The 14,388-nt window shown below is 42.8% G+C and overlaps 1 protein-coding gene across 1 annotated transcript in view; it reads left to right on the top strand.

Annotated features, from left to right (window-relative positions):
• NTMT2 (N-terminal Xaa-Pro-Lys N-methyltransferase 2) overlaps nucleotides 1–14,388 on the top strand; it is a 93,656-nt gene that overhangs the window by 66,693 nt on the left and 12,575 nt on the right. The window lies entirely within an intron of this gene.

Raw genomic sequence — 14,388 nt, forward strand, 5'->3', positions numbered from 1 at the left:
AGCTCTTCGCTAGTGTTATCTACGTTTTCTCTGTTTTTTCAGCTGCGAGTCAGCGACATATAGCTACAGGTCTAAGCAGTTTATCACTATGACAAGTCTGACACACACCACGCTCTTAACACCAAGCACCGGCTCAGTTTCCTCCCCCAGCATGTGTCAGTGGTGCTAGGGTCTTATAAAGCCTAATATCTTATGTCCAGTGTCCAGCAACCCACATCTGCACTCCCAAAGCCCTTCTCATCACCTCCACTCCTCTGCTCCTCTGTTCCTGCGCTCACCTGATCACAGACCTCAGCTGTCGGACATCAGCTGTCACAGGGCCGGACCAGACTTGCAACCCCCGATCAGTTAGAACAAGACATTCAGTTAGGATGAGAGGTAGTTCGAGAAATTGAGCGAAAACAGCCAGCTCTTATACAGCACGACACAGGTTTAGTGGTCATGTGCGGCCGGTACTTTAATTCAGCATGAAGGCATAGGAAGATGTCAGGAGCTCTCACTCACTGCGCCAGCTCAGCTCAACGCCATTACCCAACCACACCCCACAGCAAAGTGTTTTGTTGCGAAGAAGTGTGTATGAATGGATAGAGAAGTTCAAGGAAGGTCACACAAGTATCAGACATGAAGAAGGAGCCGGACGCCCGTCCACGACTGATGACATCATTGAGCGTCCACGTGAACTGATTCTATTGGAAAGACTATCACCTGTTTGGTCCCCTGAAAGAAGCCCTAAGAGGATGAAGATTCATGTCTGATGAAGAGGTAAAGATAGCGGTGCATTCGTGGCTCGCAGCTCAGCCTAAAACCTTTTTGAATGTGGGAATATGGAAGTTTGTAAACTGATGAACAAAGTGTATTCGATTATGTAGAAAAATTATGTATTTGTCTTTTCTGAAAGTTGATTAAAATAAATTCTACAGCGAGACTGCAGATAATTTTTGACTCACACCTGTATAAGCCAACAAGGCACATGTCTTGAGCAGCATAGTTTAAAGGGAGGCAGAGAAAAAGAGCATTTTCACTTAAAATAAAAACTTCACCAGTACATATAGGTTATCAAAATGTTCTCATTCCGAGAAATTTATTTTCAGTTTCTTTTTTTTATCTGCCTCTGGGAGAGCTATGTGACCACCATAATGGCCTCCATTGCTGCTCTCATAGGTGTTGTCAGTCACCTTTCAAAGTCTCCTGAAAGACAAATTGTCTTGTTATGCAGAAATACATTCCCTGCTTTATTCCTGCAAATGCGGTAGATTTCACATTCAGAACTTTAGCAACCAAATTTTCTGTTGAAAATAATAGTCATTGTAAAGATAAAAAACAAGGTCCAGCGCTTGTAGCATAGTATGTTCTTAAAGCTGTGAAAGTCAAAAGGTAGGGTGAAAAAGATACTTACCTATTAGGGTTGTATACAATTAGACTCAATTTTATACAAAGCTTGATGAAATTATACTCCTGGATTTGCAGGTGCATTGCTGTGCAGAGATAAAATTGCTGATCAGGCATTCGGGCAGTGCCCAAAGGCCCATGATCAGAAGGGGCACACATCCCAGATGCTTTTAAGTTTAAGAGCACAGTCAGATATACGCTGATTAGCCATAACATTAAAACCACTGACATCTAAAGTAAATAATATTCATTGGTGGTCCCCTTCTGTGTAAAGGCATAGATGCTGAGAATGCTATTCACTGCGGCATTTAAGCAGATATATCAGTTATCTCTGATCCCCGACGTTAGAGACGGGTGTCCGCTGTAATACACAGCTGACAACTATGGAGTATAGTGCGGGCTCAGCCCGTGAGCCCGCGCCATACTCCCCCTACTGACTATGACGGTAAGGGGTGTATGATATGGCTGGTTGGTGTGCATGGGATAGATGCTGGGGAAAGGCATTCTAGCATTATAACTATGTAAAGCTAGGTTCACACACACTGTGAAAAAATTACGTTGTGGCCTAAAAATCCGCCTGAATTTTGTTGTTGATTTTGGTGTGAAATTTAGCTGCGAATTTCACTCATTACATTGAAATGAATGAGAATCCACAGCATTTCCACAACAGCTCATGTTGCAGATTTAAAAATTTGCAGCATGCTTAGATTCTGTGGCGGATTATTTATGCAGTGAGTGATTGGTGTTCATATAAGCAAAATGGGAACAATATGGGAAATGGGGGAACCCTGAAAAAGGAGAGGGGCATTCGGCTCAGCAGTTGTATAAAAGTATCAAAGTAGTTTATTAGCAAAATTAATTAAAAAAGAGATTTAAAACATTTGTGATCCTGCATCACAAAGAACATGGACATCACAAACCTGGCTGGGTGAAATGCAATGCTCTTCGCAGAATACAACGGATGATATCAGTTGCATTAAAATATACTGTGCGAATAGTAATTTAATACACATAAATGAGTGCATCACAAGAAATATATCTCAACAAATACAAAATGCTATTTAGTCAAGTATATGTATAGAACATGTAAAGCAAATAGATTAAATATATAGATCCCATATAGCAAAGGGAGAATAAAGACAGTCAGCCTAAATGGTATAATACATAGTAAAATACAATGATGGTATCAACCGCAGAGGGAATGATGATAACAACAGTGGCCCTAGAGACATGAGCTACACAACAGGCACAAGATGACAAATTCACATAGCATCCGACATAAGGCCCAATAGGCTATTGCACAGTGGGTAAACCTTGGAGCCAATTCAAGACTCAATTGCAAACCAGAGAGCTTCAGGTTTACAAAAAGAACACAAGTCAATTAGACCATACACTTATCCGCCATGATGATGCCTCATCGATGTGGGCTTAGCATAAGTTGCAGATAGTAATCCGATAATGTGTGGGCAAGTCCAGCCAGCGGAATGGTCTATGATTTGGTCTCCGTTGGATTGTCTCCACAGCAGTTGATATGGTAGTCCCCACACTACTGGATATAGTGAAGTTCGTCCCAGAATTAATACCAAATACAGAAAGCATATGTGGCGTGTGTATCCATCAGAGCGCCATGCAGCCGAACCCACGAGTTCCCGGAGTTTGACGTCAGAGCGTAAGTGGAGTACTGACACGTTTCGTCACCATGTGATTTCCTCAGAGCGTGCATAAGGAAACTGACATTGAACACTTATTTAAATAGACCAGCGGCCAATCAGTGGCCAACAGTGAAAACAATTCAATTCAGTTAAACCTTAGTACATCAAGTAGACTCAGGTAAATATATAGAGTAATATTTATCTTTCTACATGTAAGTTTTTAACACAAGTTTTAAACCATCCCTGGCTGAGTATCACCCAAGTAGAAAATAAAATAAATAAACAAAATAAAGAAAATAATAAAGTAGGTGCGGACTGGGTCCCAGGAGTCAGACCACACACTGGATACAGTCACGTGGGCAGAGTCCTGGGACCCAGGCCGCATCTAAAGAAACATATGAACCTTGAAGTCATTGATCAAGCAAAGTGCATGAAGATATTTCAGGGTGTAAATCTGCATACTTTCCTTCTGGAGCAAAAACCGGTCACGATTGCAACCCCTATTATCCTTAGGGAGTTGGTATATAGCCACAAAGGTAAGACCATTGGGTGATTGTCCATCGAAGACCTTAACATGCACAGCTAGAGGACTACTCTCATCACCATTGCTGGTATCTCTAATATGTTCAGAGATCCGAAGTTGCAGTTCTCTTATGGTTTTCCCGACGTAAAATTTGCCGCAGGGACAGAAAATCAAATAGACGACCATAGAGGAACAACAGTAAACAAGAGAATTTTTTGCAACTGGTAGAATCAAAGAACATGTTAGACTTCCTAACATATTTACACTGTTAGCTTGTGCCACACTTGAACATTCCCTTTAATAAGTGGGTAGGCCAGATTATGGCCTCGGATCGCCTAAATTTTGAATTTACAAGATCACGCAAGTTTGGAGCCCTTCTAGAAGTCATACTTATATAAGAAAATATAGGAGGATTGCTCCAGCTCACCAGTATGTATGTCCAGATTTGGACTGCGCACGGATCCACGTGGCAGCACACGGTACAAACACAGCAGAAACGGAAGAATTTGATCCAGTGCTGTTTCGTTAAAAGGAAGTAATACTCCAACTTTATTTCAGACAAAAGTAAAATCCACTTTCTAGAACAAATGTTAGACAGTTGTAGACGTGTCGCTTCCCATGGTAAATTCTTGCACATATAGGATTATTAGGACTTTGTATCTATTGTGTTCAGTTTCGGTTGTGCCAGATTGGGTAAGTTTTTGCTAAATATCAGATTATACACCACCATTATCGTGTTAAAATTATATTGAAGGATCTATAATATTAGATTTAGGTCCAGCAGTGTTAATATACATATATATCATATTGTGTTGTCTAGGGCTAACAATAATTTCTCCTAATCGATGTGTGGCTTTTTTCCTCTCTGTACCATATACTTCTTGAAGATATTGACATTACAGTAACTATTTGTCTCTTTGTATTTACATTTAAAGATTTTTTATTCATATCTCTGCGGATTTCACAGATTATTGTTTTAACAGTTATTCTTATCATAAACATCTATATGCATATATATCCCGTCTAACATCTGTTCTAGAAAATTGTAATTAATTCTCCCATACAAATAATCATATGTTCACAATATTGAATTTCACTACAAAGGGTTAATTTTTACCTTTGCTGAATGTGGGTTGCATTATCCATATGCACCGTCTGGTTCCTGTTGAAATTAAGTTGGGAGTTTTTACCTGGGAGCTGGTTTTGGCACAGGTGTGTGCTAATTTCCTGAAGGTCTGGTGTAGAGACTGGATACAGAAACATATGGGGAAAGCTTTACAGGTGAAATGACTGGATATGAATGCAGGTTGCTTTGTTTGCAGCATTTACATTGTGCCATGACTAAGGACAGGTGATCTGTCGGAAACGCGTAGGCTTACTGCTGAGACAACCACCCTTACTCCTAGTGGATTTTACTTTTGTCTGAAATAAAGTTGGAATATTACTTTAACGAAACAGCGCTGGATCAAGCTCATACTTGGATAGTCACCTATCATGTCCTATATTGTATTACATAGTGTTAGATGTGACCAATTTTTCTCTAGGACCTCCCTTAAAATTTCCCAATATTGTCCAAATCGGGAAATTAATCTTACTTTGTTTTGTGTATCACGAGCTGAAGTTATAGTTTTGATGTTGTCTATATTTGTTCTTTCCTGTTTTCCAGTATCTTATAAGCGCGACTTTCTATCAGTGTGTAAGGCTTTATTATATATACGTTTTATACATTTTCCTCAATATCCTCTTCGTTTAAACCATGTAGCTAGGTCACATGCTTCGTTTTTAAAATCAGAAATCAGTTTCCACATAATCGCAAGGATTGGCCTACCAGAATACCACGTATTAGAGATGATGACTCTGTGCCAATAGTAAGGTATTGCCAGCAGTCGGCTTTCTAAAAGTACTAGATTTTATTTTGTCATTGTTTTTCCTTATCATGAGATCAAGAAAGCTGATCCAATAATCACTAACTGTGTAAGTGAGATGAATGTTGCTTTCATTAGTATTAAGCAGGTCCACAAATATCTCTAATTGTTCATGTGTGCCGTTCCATACCATAAAGACATCGTCAATATACCAAAGCCAGCAGGAGACCCACTTCTTAAATTGTTCACAAGGATAGACAGCCACCGATTCCCAATATCCCAGGTGGAGGCATGCATAAGAGGGAACACATGACGATCCCATGGCAGTACCCTCCACCTGCAGATAATACTTGTTATCAAAACTAAAGCGATTATAAGTCAATATGAATTCGAGCATGTCAATGACAAACTCATTTTGATGGGAAAAATCTGATCGATACATATCAAGGTAATGTTCCACTGCCTTTAAGCCAGCACAGTGGGGGATTGAAGTATAGAGAGATTCAACATCTAATCGCACCATCAAACAATTCGAAGGGACACTTTGATTGTGTAGCTTAGATAGTACGTCACCAGTATCAAGTACAAATGAAGGTAGCAGTTTTACAACCATCTTAAGCTTTTGGTTCACAAATCGGTCAAGCTTATCAGTGGACCCATCTACACCGGAGATAATTGGACGTCCGGGTGGTGATTGTCTATCCTTGTGAACCTTAGGCAAAACATAAATGGTAGGCATTCTGGGTTCCCTAAGTTTAAGATAATGGAACTAATTTTTGGTTATTAAGCCTTCCTCTAGGGCAAATTGTAGTTTCCAGTTCAATTTGTCCATAATATTAGGCAAGGGATTTACCGACACCCGTCTATAACTGGAAGATTGGGGCTTGTTAAAACAACATTCGCTAACATTGTACTTTACTTTGTTGTGGAATTTCGCTGTGAATCCCACAACAAATACACGATGCGTGAATCCAGCCTCAGGGGCTCATGATGATTATTGCCCGGAGGCCCAGATTCCTCTTTGTCTGCCGTAGCCACAGTAATATGAAAAGCATAAACTTTGAATGGTTACAATTTTCAATAGTTTATTGGTACAATGTGTTTCGACACTGTGTCATTAAGTATAATACGATGCTATAAAACAGAGACACCAAAGGCAGTAATATTCAAGCAAGATTTATTGTGCCTAAAGACTGAGCTTCCAGTTTTTAACATTTTATTTCAAATCTGCATAAAACTCAAATACCTTTTTGAGTAACTCTCCGTATGATTTACTCATGTTCTATTGACCTTAATCCCTTAATTACCTCCGTATAGTGTTTTTGCAGCGTCCATAAAGGGTAGTTCTTCTGAAGCACCGCCGAATTTTCACAGCGGCACTTTAGAAGTAGTTTTCCCGCATCGAGGTGATCCTGAAGACCAGGCTGTTGTTAACACCATCGGGCTTCAGGGAGGCGATCGGAGACCACTGGCAGTGGTCTCCGATCATATTTAACCCCTCATCTGAATGGTTTTAGAGGGGGCATGGCGTAACAGATGCCCGGTGTCAGTTTTAGGTCCCATAGAGAAAAAGTACTATGCACACCAATATAGAGTTATTTATCCAAACAAATAATTTATTTATAGCCAGTGACAGTCCGACATTTCGGTCAATACCATGACCTTCCTCAGGCACTTTCGTCAATGCTTTATCCTGCGTGGATGGCGCCATTTAATAATAAGAGGATACACTTTATGGTGATTTGATGTTGATGAAATGTTAATATTGAATAATTGTAAGAATATAGTTATTTGCTTAGGGCCTGTTCACATTAGCGTTTGTTTCCATTCATGGGTTCCGTTGCAGCTTTCCGTCGGAAAGGCAAACGGAAAGCTTAGTCGACTACGCTATTATTTCCGCTAAAAAAACTGATACCTTACGGAACGGAAACAAACAGAAACCATTTGCAACAGAAGCATTACCATTGAAATCAATGGTAATGCAAACAGAAGCTTTGGTTTCCGTTTGCCTTTCCGTTCTGTTCCTCCGATGGAAAGCTGCAAACGAACCCATGGACGGAAACCAGCGCTGATGTGAACACACCCTTAAAGAGGTTGACATATGCCATAAATGTCCGAGATGGGAATACCCCTTTAAATATAGATGCAATAAAAATTAAATGTGGAAGCTGCTAGCAGAAAAAACTAAACATGATATACGCAAGCGTCTGCCAGACCTACAGGGTTCTATTTTTACTGTAGAGGCTGAAAGGATTAATAGCTTGGCTTTTAATTCAACACCCACTTGTTGTATGTCACTTAGAAGAGATGGTGTTTATCTTGTCAACTACATTAATAACTGTATAAATATGATGAATAACTGTCACTGCAAAGTTTAATTGCTCAATCCCAGAACCAAGCAATGATGCAAATCAGAGACTTAGGCCATTTCTAGATTTGTTTTTTAAATCGTTCTTTTTTTATTATATTAAATACAATTAAAGCTTACGGTTTGACTGCAGTTAGAGGAATCTTCTACAGATTTTCTTACAGTGTTACAATAGTAGGTCCTTAGCAAGAGAAATTCACAGTTAAGGCCCCATGCACACGACCGTAGATTTCGTCCGTAATTGCGGAGCATAATTACGGTCCGTAATTACGGACCCATTCATTTCTATGGCTGTTGGACTCCTTCCCATATGTTTACGGGAAGGTGTCTGGGCCGTAGAAACCTTCCATAAAAAATAGGACATGTCCTATTTTTTCATTTTACGGACCGTGGTCCCATACTTTATAATGGGAGCATTGTCCGCAAATGCGGGTGATTGTGCGCAGCCCTTCGGACCGTGATCACGGTCGTGTGCATGGGGCCTCAAGCAGAACTTCAGTGTAAGAACTGTAGAAAGCTATCTCGGCTTACCATTCGTCTGTGAGTATGATCAGGAGCAGGACTGGGAGATTGGACAACATAGTTATTAAGACTTTAATGTGTATTTAGTCTTTAATATACAATGTCATACAATGTGCAGCGCCAGTAGATCAGTGAGGTCCAGCACTGGTGAACCTGTTCTAGCTCACCTGTTATTTTTTTCCCTGGCTTGTTGGTAGGCATTTTTTTATGCTGTATACCAGAAATTAAGTGATGCATTTATGGTTATGAACAGCAATAAGAAGAATATTATTCCCACAATACAGGAGCCATGATATTTCATGTCAGTCGAGAAGGATAAATACTGTATATTAGGAGGGTAAAATGAAAAAGAGAACACATGTTATTCCACTCCACTCTCCTGACCAGTCCATTCATTGTACAGCATGTAAAAAGTTTGTCTTTGTAGTTGAGAATATACAAAACTGTGTCACAAGTATTTTACAGCTTCATTTTTTCTTACAATTATGTACTAGTCTTTCTCAATGAATTAGAATATCATCAAAAAGTTCATTTATTGTAGTAATTCAATTCAAAATTGTGAAACTCATATATTATATAGATTTATTACACGCAGAGTGATCTATTTCCAGCATTTTTTTTCTTTTAATGTTGGAGATTATGGCTAACAGATCATGAAAACCCCAAATTTAGTGTCTCAGAAAATTAGAATATTATATAAGCCCAATTTCAAAAATAATTTTTAATATCAAAATGTTGGTCTACTGAAAAGTTTGTGCAGTATATGCCCTCAATACTTGATCGGGGCTCCTTTTGCATGAATTATTGCATCAATGTGGCGTGGCATGGAGGCGATCAGCCTGTGGCACTGCTGAGGTGTTATGGAAGCCCAGGTTGCTTTGATAGCGGCCTTCAGCTCGTCTGCATTGTTGAGTCTGGGGTCTCTCATCTTCCTCTTGACAATGCCCCACAGATTCTCTATGGGGTTTAGGTCAGGCAAGTTTGCTGGCCAATCAAGCACAGTGATACTGTGGTTATTAAACCAGGTATTGGTACTTTTGGCAGTGTGGGCAGGTGCCAAGTCCTGCTGGAAAACTAAATCAGCATCTCCATAAAGCTTGTCAGCAGAGGGAAGCATGAAGTGCTCGAAAATTTCCTGGTAGACGGCTGCATTGACTCTGGACTTTATATAACACAGTGGACCAACACCAGCTGATGACATGGCTCCCCAAACCATCACTGACTGTGGAAACTTCACACTGGACCGCAAGCAACTTGGATTGAGAGCCTCTCCACTCTTCCTCCAGACTCTGGGACCTAGATTTCCAAATGAAATTGTAAAGGATCTGCCAGGCACAACTTCTGTGTATACTCCCATAGGTAATCAGTCTGCACCTGAGTCTATGTCTCTGAGACTGACTCCATCTTCCACCACTCAGGATGGCAGGCTTAGGAGTGGGAGAGCCTATCGCAGCCTGGCCAGACGGAGCTAGCTCCCGCCCTCTGTCTATTTATACCTGCCTTTCCTGTTCCTCGTTGCTTGTGATTCTTCTCGTGTGGTTTCCTGGCCCAGCTACAGCTTCTAACTATTTGATCCTGCTCCATACTGACCCTGGCTTACTGACTACTCTCCTGCTCTGCGTTTGGTACCTCGTACACTCCTGGTTTGACTCGGCTCGTTAACCACTCTTGTTGCTCACGGTGTTGCCGTGGGCAACTTCCCCATTTCCCTTAGCTTTGTGTACCCTTGTCTGTTTGTCTCGTGCACTTACTGAGCGTAGGGACCGCCGCCCAGTTGTACCCCGTCGCCTAGGGCGGGTCGTTGCAAGTAGGCAGGGACAGAGTGGCGGGTAGATTAGGGCTCACTTGTTCGTTTCCCTACCCCCATCATTACATAATCACAAGCCCATATACCTAGTCTACCCTGGTCCCTGACACTACTATGGACCCCCTTGAGACCCTGGCCCAGCAAATGCAGGGTCTCTCCCTACAGGTCCAGGCCCTGGCTCAGAGGGTCAACCAGCCTGACGCTACCATGGTAGTGCCCCTCACCTCACCTCTTGAACCCCACCTCAAGTTGCCTGACCGGTTCTCAGGGGACCGGAGGACTTTTCTCTCCTTTCGGGAGAGTTGTAGGCTCTACTTTCGCTTAAAGCCTCACTCCTCAGGTTCTGAGAGCCAGCGGGTGGGTATAATTATGTCCCGGCTCCAGGAAGGGCCCCAAGAGTGGGCCTTCTCCTTGGCTCCTGACGCCCCTGAACTTTCCTCCGTTGATCGTTTCTTTTCTGCTCTCGGACTCATTTATGACGAGACTGACAGGACTGCCTTTGCCGAGAGTCAGCTGGTGACCTTACGTCAGGGTAAGAGACCTGTTGAGGAGTATTGTTCTGACTTTAGGAAGTGGTGCGTAGCTTCTCGGTGGAATGACCCTGCCTTAAGGTGCCAGTTTAGGTTGGGTCTGTCGAACGCCCTGAAAGACCTGCTAGTTAGCTATCCCTCTTCTGACTCCCTAGACCAGGTTATGGCTTAAGCGGTACGACTTGACCGACGTCTCAGGGAACGACAACTTGAACGTTTTTGTGTTTTCCCTTCTGACTCCCCCATGATGCCTCCCGAGGTCCCGTTGCTTCGCTCTTCCACGGAAGACTCTGAGGTACTTATGCAACTCGGGGCCTCCGTGTCCCCCCCGACAACGTAGAGAGTTCCGCAGGAAGAATGGTCTCTGCTTCTATTGTGGGGATGACAAGCATCAAGTGAACACCTGTCCTAGGCGTAAGAATAAGCAGCCGGATCATCGGGGAGGTCACTTGGGCGCACAGGTATTTCCCGTAAATATGAAACGTAATAAAATCTTGCTTCCCTTTCAGGTCTCTTTTGGTGGTAGGTCTGCTACCGGCAGTGCCTTCGTGGATTCAGAGTCTTCTGCTAATATCATGTCTGTGGAATTTGCTATGTCTCTAGCTATGCCTTTGATTGATTTGCCTAAACCTGTCCCGGTAGTGGGTATGGACTCCACTCCTCTTGCTAATGGTTATTTTACACAGCATACCTCTGTTTTTGAACTCCTTGTTGGCTCCATGCATTTGGAGCAGTGCTCTGTACTGTTGATGCAGGGATTATCGTCCGATTTGGTTTTAGGCCTTCCCTGGTTGCAGTTGCATAATCCCACGTTTGACTGGAATACTGGGGAGCTAACCAAATGGGGTAATGAATGTTGTACGTCATGTTTTTCTGTTAATTCTATTTCTCCCCCTGAGGAGGTGAACACGCTACCTGAGTTTGTTCAGGACTTCGCTGATGTTTTCTCTAAGGAGGCCTCCGAAGTGTTACCTCCTCATAGAGAATACGATTGCGCTATCGAATTGGTACCAGGAGCTAAGCTCCCTAAGGGTAGGATATTTAATCTTTCTTGTCCCGAACGTGAAGCCATGAGAGAGTATATCCAGGAATGCCTGGCCAAAGGTTACATTCGCCCCTCTACTTCTCCGGTAGGTGCTGGCTTCTTCTTCATAGGGAAGAAGGATGGTGGTCTTAGGCCATGCATTGACTACCGTAACTTGAATAAGGTCACTGTAAGGAACCAGTATCCCCTTCCTTTGATTCCTGATCTCTTTAATCAGGTTCAGGGGGCCCAATGGTTCTCTAAGTTTGATCTACGGGGGGCGTATAACCTTATCCGCATCAAAGAGGGCGATGAGTGGAAGACTGCGTTTATCATGCCCGAAGGTCATTTCGAATACCTCGTCATACCCTTTGGGTTGTGTATTGCTCCCGCGGTCTTCCAGAATTTCATAAATGAGATTTTAAGGGATTACCTGGGGGTATTTCTTGTAGTGTACCTTGATGACATACTGGTGTTTTCCAAGGACTTGTCCTCCCACATTGAGCATGTCAGGAAGGTGCTCCAGGTCCTTATTGGAAAACAAACTGTTTGCGAAAACCGAAAAATGTGTGTTTGGGGTACAGGAGATACCATTTTTGGGTCAAATCCTCACTCCTCATGAATTCCGCATGGACCCCGCCAAGGTCCAGGCTGTGGCGGAATGGGTCCAACCTGCCTCCCTGAAGGCGTTACAGTGTTTCTTGGGGTTCGCTAATTATTACAGGAGATTTATTGCTAACTTCTCGGTCATCACTAAGCCTCTTATGGACCTCACTCGCAAAGGTGCTGATCTCCTCCACTGGCCTCCTGAGGCTGTCCAGGCTTTTGAGGTCCTTAAGAAGTGCTTTATCTCGGCCCCGGTGCTGGTTCAGCCCAACCAAATGGAGCCATTTATCGTGGAAGTTGACGCATCCGAGGTGGGAGTGGGGGCTGTCTTGTCCCAGGGTACCAGGTCCCTCACCCATCTCCATCCCTGTGCCTACTTCTCCAGGAAGTTTTCGCCCACTGAGAGTAACTATGATATTGGCAACCGCGAACTCTTAGCCATTAAATGGGCATTTGAAGAGTGGCGCCACTTCCTGGAGGGGGCTAGGCACCAGATAACGGTCCTTACCGACCACAAGAATCTGGTTTTCCTAGAATCTGCCCGGAAGCTAAACCCGAGGCAAGCTCGATGGGCGCTATTTTTTACCAGATTCAACTTTTTGGTTACCTATAGGGCTGGGTCTAAAAATTTTAAGGCCGATGCACTGTCGCGTAACTTCATGGCCAGCCCTCCTCCGGAGGAAGATCCTGCTTGTATTTTGCCTCCTGGTATAATAATTTCTTCTATTGATTCTGATTTAGTCTCTGAAATTGCGGCTGATCAAGGTTCAGCTCCCGGGAACCTTCCTGAGGACAAGCTGTTTGTTCCCCTGCAATGCCGGCTAAGGGTACTTAGGGAAAATCATGACTCCGCACTATCTGGTCATCCAGGCGTCCTGGGTACCAAACACCTCATTGCCAGAAACTATTGGTGGCCTGGGTTGCCAAAAGACGTTAAGGCCTACGTCGCCGCTTGTGAGGTTTGTGCTAGGTCCAAGACTCCCAGGTCCCGACCAGCGGGCTTACTACGTTCTTTGCCCATTCCCCAGAGACCTTGGACCCATATCTCCATGGATTTTATCACCGATTTGCCTCCATCTAAAGGCAAGTCGGTGGTGTAGGGACCGCCGCCCAGTTGTACCCCGTCGCCTAGGGCGAGTCATTGCAAGTAGGCAGGGACAGAGTGGCGGGTAGATTAGGGCTCACTTGTCCGTTTCCCTACCCCCATCATTACAGAAATGCAAAATTTACGTTCATTTGAAAACAGGACTTTGGACCACTAAGCAACAGACCAGTCCTCTTTCTCCTTAGCCCAGGTAAGACGCTTCTGACGTTGTCTCAAGGAATGCAACAGTTGTAGCCCATGTCCTGGATACATCTGTGTGTGGTGGCTCCTGAAGCACTGACTCCAGCCGCAGTCCACTACTTGCGAATTTCCCCCAGATTCTTGAATGGCCTTTTCTTGACAATCCTTTCAAGGCTGCGGTTATCCCTGTTGCTTGTGCACCTTTTTCTGCCAGACTTTTTCCTTCCTCTCAACTTTCCATTAATATGCTTGGATACAGCACTCTGAACAGCCAGCTTCTTTAGCAATGTCCTTTTGTGGCTTATCCTTCTTGTGGATGGTGTCAATGACTGTCTTCTCGACAACTGTCAAGTCAGCAGTCTTCCCCATGATTGTGTAGCCTACTGAACCAGACTGTTGGACCATTTAAAGGCTTAGGAAACCTTTGCAGGTGTTTTGTGTTGATTAGCTGGTTAGAGTGTGACACCATGAGTCTACAATCTTCAACTTTTACCCAATAGTCGAATTTTTCTGAGAGACAAAATTTGGGATTTTCATTAACTGTTAGCCATAATCATCAACATTAAAAGAAAAATAATACTGGAAATAGATCACTCTGTGTGTGTAATGAATCTATGTAATATATGAGTTTCACTTTTTGACTTGAATAACTGAAATAAATTAACTTTTTGATGATATTCTAATGCATTGAGAAGGACTAGTATTTTATTGAGAAAGATCAATATAGGAATAACCTTTGCAGCTTCTTTCCTACAATACTAACTTATATACCATCAGGTTTTTAATTTGAATTTGTCTATAATTACGCCATATGAAG

The sequence above is a fragment of the Rhinoderma darwinii genome, chromosome 7 (genome assembly GCF_050947455.1).
Source record: "Rhinoderma darwinii isolate aRhiDar2 chromosome 7, aRhiDar2.hap1, whole genome shotgun sequence".
NCBI lineage: Eukaryota > Metazoa > Chordata > Amphibia > Anura > Rhinodermatidae > Rhinoderma > Rhinoderma darwinii.